This window comes from Mauremys mutica, chromosome 7 (genome assembly GCF_020497125.1).
Source record: "Mauremys mutica isolate MM-2020 ecotype Southern chromosome 7, ASM2049712v1, whole genome shotgun sequence".
Classification (NCBI taxonomy): domain Eukaryota; kingdom Metazoa; phylum Chordata; order Testudines; family Geoemydidae; genus Mauremys; species Mauremys mutica.
This window is the reverse complement of record NC_059078.1, coordinates 1,153,620-1,163,908: the sequence shown is the minus strand read 5'-3', so window position 1 is coordinate 1,163,908 and position 10,289 is coordinate 1,153,620. Positions and strand designations below refer to the sequence as shown.

Sequence of the window (10,289 nt, the reverse complement as noted above, 5' to 3'; positions counted from 1 at the left end):
TATACCAAACCAGCAGGGGCGGCTCTAGGAATTTCGCCGCCCCAAGCACGGCGGCACACCACGGGGGGCGCTCTGGCGGTCGCCGGTCCCGCGGCTCTGGTGGACCTCCTGCAGACGTGCCTGCGGAGGATCCGCTGGTCCCGCGGCTCTGGTGGAGCATCCGCAGGCACGCCTGCGGGAGGTCCACCGGAGCCGCCTGCTGCCCTCCCGGCGACAGGCAGAGCGCCCCCCGCGGCATGCCGCCCCAAGCGCGTGCTTGGCGTGCTGGGGTCTGGAGCCGGCCCTGCAAACCAGCCACAAATGTAAACGTCTGTTTCACCACACTGGCTAACAAGAAGTTATAAAAGCAGTTTCCTCAGGCATCCCAGTCCTTGTCTTACCACCGAAAACACTGGATTTAAAGGTGAGTAGTTCTTTACAACCAGTCTAATCAAATAAAAGCTTCTCCTGATCCCAAAGGACCAGCCACACACCCAGGTCAATATATAACTTAGATCTTACCCAAAAATCACACTGATGCCAATCCCTTAGTATCTAAAATCTAAAGGTTTATTCATAAAAAGAAAGAAAGGGGAGAGTTAAAATTGGCTAAGGGAATCAATTACAGTGATGGCAAAGTTCTTGGTTCAAGCTTATAGCAGGGATGGAATAAACTGCAGGTTCAAATCACGCCTCTGGAACATCCCCAGCTGAGATGGGTCATTCAGTCCTTTGTTGAGAGCTTCAGTTTGTAGCAGAGTCCCTCCAGAGGTGAGAAGCAGGATTGAAGACAAAGTGAAGGGGTTTCCAGGGCATTTTATAGCTTTTGCCATGTGGAGGGCATCACATTGTTCTTACTGTGGAAAATTACAGCAACAAGATGGTGTTTGGAGTCACATGTTTATGCCGTTGTGCTCAGTCATTGCAGGAAGCCATTACCTAGATTCCAGACAGCATATTTACAGGACAGTCCCCTAGTGCAGATGGGCATCTCCATGGGCCACTGTCAGTCAAGTGTTTCTTGATGAGCCTCTTAATTTGAATAGTGCCTCCAAGCTGTGCTGGGTGCTCCCTTGTGGGCGGTACCCTACGAGCAAACATTTGAAATCCAGCTATAGAGCCAATAATTATAACTTCAGATACAAAAATGATACATACACCGTCTGAGCATGCGCGCTGCAAAGCCTCCCCACCAGGACATCGGTCCCACCCCCGGAAAGGAGTGGCACCCTGTAGTGAGTCGGTGTGGCTCCCCCCCTGCCCCAGGAGGGTCGAGCCCTGGCTCAATTGATTACACACCCCTACCAGCCACTGGAGCTGAGGTACCATGCCAGGCCAGCACCCTGCTCCTGGCCACGATGCCCAGCAAGCTGGTGGCCTGCACCACAGAGGTTTTCATACCAAGAGCTGCCCTGGCCCCAGGGGTGTTTGGAGGGTGGGGCAGGGCCTTTGTTCTTGAGGATAAACCACACAGGCTAGCGGGCAGCCACCTGACTCCTGCAGGGCTGCTTATTCCTGGAAAGCTGCTGGTGATGGGTGGGACCCCTTGAGATGCCACCAGATGTGCTGAGATACCACTGAGTCTACTTGTTCTGCCAGCATGGGCCCCCTTTAACCTGTCTTACTGAGCCAGGCTCTAAAAACCTCCTCTCACACACACACAGGCAGGGCCACCCCCAGCTGCAGATCCACTCTGGGCAGACTCAGCTTAAGGGACTTGCTCCAGCACTCGGATGTCCCCCTCCCTTGGAGTACAGACCCAAAGATATACTATGAAATTTGCCCCCTCCCTCAGTGTGGGGAGAGGTGTGCACACTTCTCTCCCCCCCCCCCCAGTAGAAATGACAGAAACTGGGTTTAATAATAAACAAAACAAATGTTACTAACTATAAAAGGCAGATTTAAGTGGTTCAGGGGATAGCGCACAGCACAATGCAGATCACTAAGCAAATGAAACAAAACACACAGACTGAGCTTAACACACTAGATAGGTAAGATACAAATTCTCACCCTAAGTGATAAACAGGCTGGCAGAGTCTGAAGGCACAGGTTGCCTTGGCTTTTCCAGCTTTCCCTACACAGGCTAAAGATCTTAGCCTGGGACCATCACTTCCCCCAAGTCAGTCTTTGTTCCTCAGGTGTTTTCAGGTGTGGTGTTGTAGGGAGAGTGAGGACCCCTCACATTGTCATTTTCCCTCTTGTATAGCTTCCCCCCCAGTTGCTGGAAAGCTCTTTTGCTGGGACCTGGGTCAGACAGTTCCCATGGTGTGGAGCTATCTCGGAGAGGTTTCTGTTGTGCACAGTTCCTGGGGTGATCCTTGTGCTTGTGCATTTCTTCAATGAACTTTGTTCGGCCTCATTCAGCGTAGCCCCTTTGAAATACAGAGAGGTGGTCAATATTCCCAGCTTCCGATACAGAAATGCTCCATGCACACACATTGGATAAACACATTCTGTAAATTAGAACCTTTCCAAGGATACTTCACACAAGCCATCTTGCATGAAGTATCTCTTAGTTATACCATTTCGATATCGTAACCATAGTTCCATAAAGAACAGGGGGTGTAACGTTACAACATGTTTCTGCTTGCAGCTAATGTGAAACTGGTGTGGAAATCCCCAGGTGAGTGAGGGGAACCCCAGAGCCACTGATTTCAACAGCTTCACCCCACCACAGGGTGGTCCCCGTGGGGCAGCTGCCCTCTCCCCTGCACGGCTGCATCTCCCTCTGCCGCAAGGCAATTTATCAAAGGGCTCCTTCCGGCAGATGTTTCTCTGGCTGACTTTCCCCCTCACAGTGAGGACACTGGCACCCTTCGTCCCGAGTCCATTCCGTGCTCCCCCAGGCGTAGGGCCACAGGCTGCTCCCAAACACTGTCCTGGCACTGGAGAGGGAAGAGATGAGCCTGGGGAGACAGGAGTGCCCCCTGCAGGTTGTGTGGGCAGCTGTAGTCCTGTCACTGGTTTGGGTGCTGTTTGCTTAGGGTTGGCAGTAAACCCCCCACTCTTCCTCCTGCAATCTGCTCTCCTCCAGTCCCAGGAGAGGAGGAAAAACTCTCGCCTTCACCCAGCTGCTTTCCTGCTAGCAGAGAAAGGTTTGTCCCATGGGCGTGATTTTAACCTTCCTGCACCTGAGCAAATATTAGCAATTTGTTTCTAGCTATTTGAGCTCATTCCTGCAGTGCCAGTGCCAGTGAGCACGGCTTCTCCCGGAGGGCAAGAGCACTAGTGCAGTGCTGTGCCCCCACACACATTAGACACTGACCCCCCCTCTCCCCCCACTGCCTCTTGTCCCCCTTTCGGAGATATGGGAGGGCTGGGTTTGAGTCTTAGGACAGAGACTCACGGCCTTGGCCCGGACTTGCACCGCCCTCGCCAGCACTCCAGATCACACTGTGCATCCCACCCTGGCTATGCCACCCCTCGGACCCCAGCCCCGACACAGCTCCGCTGACCCCCATTTGCTGAGTCCTGTACCCAGCTAGCTCTGCCGGAGCACGTCAGGCTCCGCTAGCCCCTGGCTATCCTGAGCTGAGCCATGCCTGACGCTCTGAGCTGTCTCCAGGGCCTGCACTGAGCCAGACGCACATGCACTGTGCCGACATGAACGGAGTTTGACAGATCTCCAGACAGGGCCGGCTCCAGGCACCAGCCGACCAAGCACGTGCTCGGGGCGGCACCTTGGGGCAGGGTGGCACTCGGGTGGTTTGGGTTTTTTTGGTTTGTTGGGGCAGCACTGGAGGGGTTCTTTTTGTTTTGGCGGCGCGGCGCTCGGGGGGGCGGGGGCTTGGGGCAGTGCGGTGCTCGGGGGGTGGGGGCACGGCGCGGTGCTCGGGGGGGCGGGGCCTTGGCGCGGTACTCTGAGGGGGCGGGGCTTCGGGGGCGTGGCACATGGGGGCGGGGCTTCGGGCGGTATAGTGCTGGGGGGCTGGGGGCGCAGCACAGCACTCTGAGGGGGGCGAGGTTTCGGGCAGTGCGGCGCTCGAGGGGCGGGGTTTCGGCAGCGTGCCGCTCGCGGGGGGGTACGGCGGGGCGGCGCTCTTCTTTTTTTGCTTGAGGCGGCAAAAAAGTTAGAGCCGGTCCTGTCTCCAGAGCCAAAAGGCGAGGGGCCCAGGAGAGACGACAGAAGAGCACCTGGGGGTGTCACCAGAGCAAATGTGAGCTTGCTGGTGTTCCTGTGCGAGGCAGGACGCGCTGCCCCTTCCGACGGGCTGTTTGACCAGTCCGCTGCACTCAGCAGCCCTCGGTCTGATGCAGGCTCCATGGCCAGGGCTGCTCTGCGTTTTCTGAGACAGTCACGCCAGCCGGAGGACGTGGCGTCGCTTTGACTAGGCCAGTAGGGCTGATACCAGGACAGTTGCCTTAGTGTGGACGCAGCTATAGTGGTATAAATGTGCTTAGATGTTAGTTACTGGGCTAACTGCACCTCTGACCCTCCGGGTCGTCTCGTGTGCACCCAGCAGGTCTGCGGCCTCCAAGCGCCATCGCTTGGTTGCCCACCAGGCCCCGGGCAGCAGACCTGTGCACAGGCACCAACTTTCCAGTGTGCTGGGGGTGTTCGACCCCTGGCTCTGCCCCAGGCCTCATCCCTTCCCCCAAGGCCCCGCCCCTGCTCCACCTCTTCCCACACCCACTCTGCCCCTTCTCCCAAGCCCCTGCCCCATCTGCCCCCTCCCCTGAGCGGCCCGGGCCCTCGCTCCTCCCCTGGGTCACTAATAAATTATCCCCTCTTCTATTTCATTTTTTCCTACAAAAATACATGTTTAAAATTCAGTTCCTCCTCCGTGCTCTGCACGACGAACCTAATCTACATTGGTGGCTTCAAAGCCCAGCCAGCCTGTGACTGTCTCATTCCCTGTACGGACGCTCAGATCTCTGCCTTTTTGTCTTGGTGAGAACCACGAGCCAGACCGCCACTCTTGTTTGACTAGAAGCCAGTCCAGGGCCCTCAGCTGAGCTGTACCTTCTCGAGCAGTCAGGGAGAAGAACATCATACCCCAAAGACTAGGCATTCACCTCCACCATGGGACCAGGCACTGCAAAGTCCTGCTTGGCCTGCACGCCACGTCTCAGGTCAATACCCGCAAAAAATCCACAGTGCGCCAGACAAGAATGCAAGAGCACCTCAGTACCTGCTGTTACCCCAGTACCAGCCACCACCTCTTGGCCAAGGCCAGGGAGAGTGGAACTCCAACCCAGCCATGGTCCCCAGTACCAGCCCTCCTCTTCCTCCAAGGAGGAGCTGAAGCTTTGGCAGTTCGGTTGCTATGCAGTATCTAAGCATTTATACACAGGAATTATTAAGACATAAGTGATGCAAACCATGAATATTAATGCTGGATGCTTCATTATGGGCATCCCCAAATGCCACATATGGACAGGGGCAGCTAGACACCCTATTCTAATCAGGGTGAAAGCTCAAACAGAGTCTATATCTGGAGTTACTCCCAGCAGGAAGGGTATAAAATACCACACCCAGTTCTCGTCTCTTCACCGGGTCCCCAAGCAGGTGTGTAAACGGCCTCAGGCCCTCTGATGGGCTCCACTGCCTTTCCCTTCCATCTCTACTTCCAATGGTCTCCTTAGGTTGTAAGTATGCACAGTGCAGGAAACCACTGTACTGGACTTACCTTATCTAACTATTACGGATGCTGAGCCTTTCCTGTGATTTCAGGTGTAGTTTGGCATTCAGCCAAATGTCTCTGTTTCACCAAATTCCACCTTCTCAGTTCACCGTAAGTAGCTGCCTTGGAAAAGAACCTGTTAGCTGTGACAAGTGCGTGTTGCACCCCAACACCTAGTCTGAGCAGTGTAACAATTGTTCCGGCCGTGCTGCTCCAATCCAAACGGGTGACAAGAGGAAATGCCACTTTATCATCCCTGTGCCAGAGACCGTCAGGTTATGGACAGGGTGGTGATAACCCTGATAACTCTTCATCTTCCAGGAGAACAGCAATGATGTAACAGGCTTCCTAAGCAGATCAGCCATCACCACCTGTGAATGGTCTCTGAAGACCACTCCACTGTCACCCCAATATTCCACTAGAGGGAAATCCCATTACAGCTTCGTTTGCCACCAGAAAGAGTACAGCATGTCCAGGCTTTTGCTCCAAAGGCAGCGTGAGCTTGGGATCCTTGCAAGCAGCTTTTCCTTCATGGAGGGATCCAAGGTCTCACCAGTTCTCCGAATGCCCAGGGCGATATGGACAATCTGGCAGGACACAGCCCAGCCACGCTGAGTGGGATAGGTCTGGGTTGGCTGAGACAATTCTAGTTAACAGATCTGCTCTGCCTGAGTGACCACTCCCACCATATCCAGGCGCGAGCGCACCGAACCACGCTCAGATACTGCTGCCAGACCCGACATGGCTGGGTCTGGCAGCTGGGAGACTGACTGGCTGAGTGCTGCTGATAGACTCTTCACTCCAAGTACAAGAAACACGGCAAAGCGGAAAGCTCTCAATGGGGAAAACAGAGAGGAGAAAGTGGAAAAGACTTTGCGTTTGGGCAGCCCCACTCGCGGTGCAGACCTCAGTGCCTAAACTCCTTGACTGTATCCTGCATTGGAGAAACTCCCCTGCCATTCAGTGCCACTAAGGTCTGCCTGGCAGCCATCTGGGCGTGCCGTGCTACTGGCCAGTCATGGTCAGTTATCTCCCACTCCGCTGTATCCAGATTTTGAAGGGGTAATTTCATACTTATCCGCCAGTCAGAGAACCCCGTCTGACCTGGAATCTTAATATTGTCTTAACAAGCCCCATGAAGCCCCCTTTGAGCCTCTCTCTGTATGCTCTTTATAGCACCTTACTCGCAGGACGTCTTTTCGCTCCCCATCACATCAGCCAGACGGGTCAGTGAATTTGCATTGCTCATGGCTGACCCTCCTTACTCAACATTCCAGAGAGAAAGGCGGTGGTGAGACGTCATTCCCAGTTTTTTCCTAAAGTTGTTGGACCTCCTTTGAAATGAATCTGTTAATCTCCTGCTTTCTTTCCCAAACCTCATTCCTCTCCAGGGACAAACTAACTTCGCACCTGGGATGTTTCACGAGCCTTGTTCTATTATTGGAAAAGGACAAAGCTCCTTGTCTTGTCGCCATCTCTGGTGCCTCTCAGGGGCAGGCCATCTCCCAGAGAATACCTCCATGGATTACCTGGTGTATTTCAATCTGCTATCACATGGCTGCTACCCTTCTCCCTCCAAACATCAGCGCTCATTCCAGTGGAGCACAGGCTGCCTCCTCTGCCGTCTTCAGCTATCTGAACCCAACAGGGCAGCTACGTGGAGTCAGCCCCATGCTGCTGTTAACCACTATGCCCTTGGCCTGGGGCAAGATGAGATGCCAGATTTGTTAGGTAGCGTCGCAGTCAAGGTTCAGTCAGTGTCAGTTTGGATGCCTCAGTGTCACCTTCCAGATGGGCCACTGCTCATCAGACACTTAGGAAGAGATCCACATGGACGTGTACTTGAACTGAAAACAGTTACTTACCTTACTGCTTTGACATGTCATCCTCCCGGATCCCACGGCCCACCCCCCAGCCCTGCCACTCCAAGTTAGTGTTGGACGGGGGCGGCTGGGCCTTGGGCCGGTTGAAGGGCAGGTGGCGCTGTTTATGGACTTCGTTGGAAACAAAAATAAAAAATGTTCCAACCATTAGAGCTAAGGCTACGTTTATGTCACCGAATCTGTGACGTCCAGAGACCTCGTGACATTTTCTGCTTCAGCCCCTGGGTCTGCAGGACTGGAGCTGGCAGCCAGCGGGGCCCCGGCAGGATTCCGGCGACAGGCGACAGCCTCCTCAGGGTTCCCTCAGACAGCCATGCAGGGAGGGGGCAAGGAGAGAACCCCACAGCTCCCAGCCACAGCAGCAAAAGTCACAGAGAGGTCACGGCTTCCGTGAATTTTTGTTCATTGCCCGTGACCTCTCCATGACTTTTACTAAAAATAATCATGACAGAATCTTAGCCTTACTTATACCCGTGTGTTGTGTTCTGCACAATACGTGTGAGAACAAGGGGAAGCCTTGACAACGGATGGGAGGCCAAGGTGCAGCCATCCAGGCCATCAAGAAGACTGGTCGTGCAAACAGTGTGAGGTGCACATGCGGACAGTGTGTAAGGAGTTCTGTATATAATGGAAACCGTTCTGAAGGTGTGTAAGGTAAGACAGGTCACCCAAAGGAGATAAACCGGTTCTGTTCAGGCAGGGGGTAAGAGAGGCTGGTTATTGTGAATTGTGAGTCTTACCATGTAAGTCTATTTGCATATGAAGCCACCAGCTAATCCAGATTGCGAAGGTGACAGGAGGTCACCAAATCTCCAGGAAGGGACACACAGCAGGAGGGTGTCTGGTCTATGACTAAGACCAGAGAGTTAGCCTGGTGCATGAGGAGCATGCAAGGAGACACAAGGCATCCTTCACCTGGGGACAAGCTGCCAGCGAGCTTGTCTTATGAACGGAGGGTCCCAGCCTGTCTGGCTGATAAATGCTGGTGACCTATACTGCAGTAGCTAGGACAGTCTCTTGTTAGTTCAGTCAAGGCTCCAGAAATGTGTTATGATTTTATTTTATATGGAGCCAGGTGTTCCCAATAGTTTTACTTGCTACTTCTCTAATCTTAGTTCTTTGTTACATCCACCTAGCAGTGTTCATAGTGAACATATGTATAAGTGTATAATAATAATAGTATATGGGGATATACCATCTCCTAGAACTGGACGGGACCTTGAAAGGTCACTGAGTCCAGCCCCTGCCTTCACTAGCAGGACCAAGGACTGATTTTGGCCCAGATCCCCCTCCAGGATTGAGCTCACAGCCCTGGGCTTAGCAGGCCAGTGCTCACACCACTGAGCAGCGAAGTGGAGGCCCTGGCCAAGCTGGGGCACTGTTTCTTTGGGAGCAGCAGCTGGGGTGTTGGGTGAGTGTCTGGTGGGCCAGGGGCTGGCATGTGCCTAGCACTGACATGCAGAGGGCCAGCAAGGCCCTGTGTAGGCTGAGAAAGGGGACTTGTGCTGCCTGCGGCTGGAGGGTTGGGGAGTGACCCCCCGCAGGCACAGGCCAGGCTTTCTCCTGCGAAGGGCAGGTGGTAGTGAGGAGCCCCGCCCCCCTGGGTACCCCGGGAAGTGTTAACGTTCTGTTCGATGTTTTCTTTTACTGGTAACATTATGCTCCAAACCCTTGCACCTGCTTTGTCTCAAGCGCTGTTACATGCCCGTCAGTTTGGGTTCACTACAGACATGTCTGAGTGCCTTGTGCTAAGGAGAGGGATGCACTGAGGTGAACCCAACTCCCATCTTTTCATGTGCTGTATATTTATACCTGCTCCTGTATTTTCCACTCCCTGCATCTGATGAAGTGGGCTCTAGCGCACGGAAGCTTGTGCCCAAATACCTTTGTTAGTCTCTAAGGTGCCACAAGGACTCCTCGTTGTTTTTCCAGTGAGCCCGGAGGCCTGCTTCCATGGAGGCAGTGGATCGGTGCACATTGCGGGTGCCCAGAAAATAGGGGATTGGGCACTCAGGTGTGTAAATTGCTAGTCTGCAGGAGGAAAGGGTGAGGCGCCTGGAGCAGAGCTGCCAGCAGCTGATGGCTGGGGAGCATTTCCCCGGGGGCACAGGCAGGTCTCCCTCCCGCCATGAGCAGGTGGAAGCGCTTCACCTGGGCACCACGCGAAACCAGTCACTCCATGATATAGTTTGCATATAGCCCTGTTCTTTGGGGCACCTCCGAGCTGGTGCGTGGGCTGCGTGTGAGGGGGGTGCTGGCGGCGGCTGTTAGGCTGTGGGGCGCATGGGGGGGGTGGAGCTAAGTTCCCATGTTGGTTGTGCGCTGGAGGCATGTCTGTGGCGTCGGGGCATTGGGGGCTCTAGCTCCCCTTTAGCTGGCTTGATGCCTGATGGTGCTAGGTGGAGGCGGGTGACTAGGAGGCTGAGAATGCCAACGGGTGGCTATGCTGAGAAGCCTCGCGGGAGGGGAAGGGGCTTGGTGTGCGGCTGTTCCCAATAATGTGTGAAACACAGTCCAGCTATTGCTTAGTCTGAAGGTGCTGTCTGTCCCCTGCACTGCAGAGCTGGCGAACGGGCGGACAAAACCAGAAGAGCGAGATGACAGTAAGCAGCTGGTCCATCTCGGAGAGACAGGCACAATAAGATCCGGTAGTTGGAAGCTGTAGCTACACAAATTCAGTCTAGAAATAAGGCCCAATTTAAGTGCTGGTAATTAAGCCTGGGAGCAGCTTTCCTCAGGAGGGGGTGGATCCTCCATCCTGGGAGGTCGTTCCATGGAGACGCTGCTGTAGCTTGACCAGAAG

The 10,289-nt window shown here is 54.3% G+C and overlaps 1 long non-coding RNA gene across 1 annotated transcript; it reads right to left on the bottom strand.

The window, feature by feature from the left end:
• Nucleotides 1–800: 800 nt before the first annotated feature.
• Nucleotides 801–5,229, bottom strand: LOC123374858. Its single transcript, XR_006581216.1, has 3 exons — nt 5,112–5,229; nt 1,990–2,351; nt 801–1,066 (listed from the first exon to the last, which is right to left on the bottom strand). It is a non-coding gene; the product is annotated as an uncharacterized LOC123374858 (long non-coding RNA).
• Nucleotides 5,230–10,289: the final 5,060 nt, after the last annotated feature.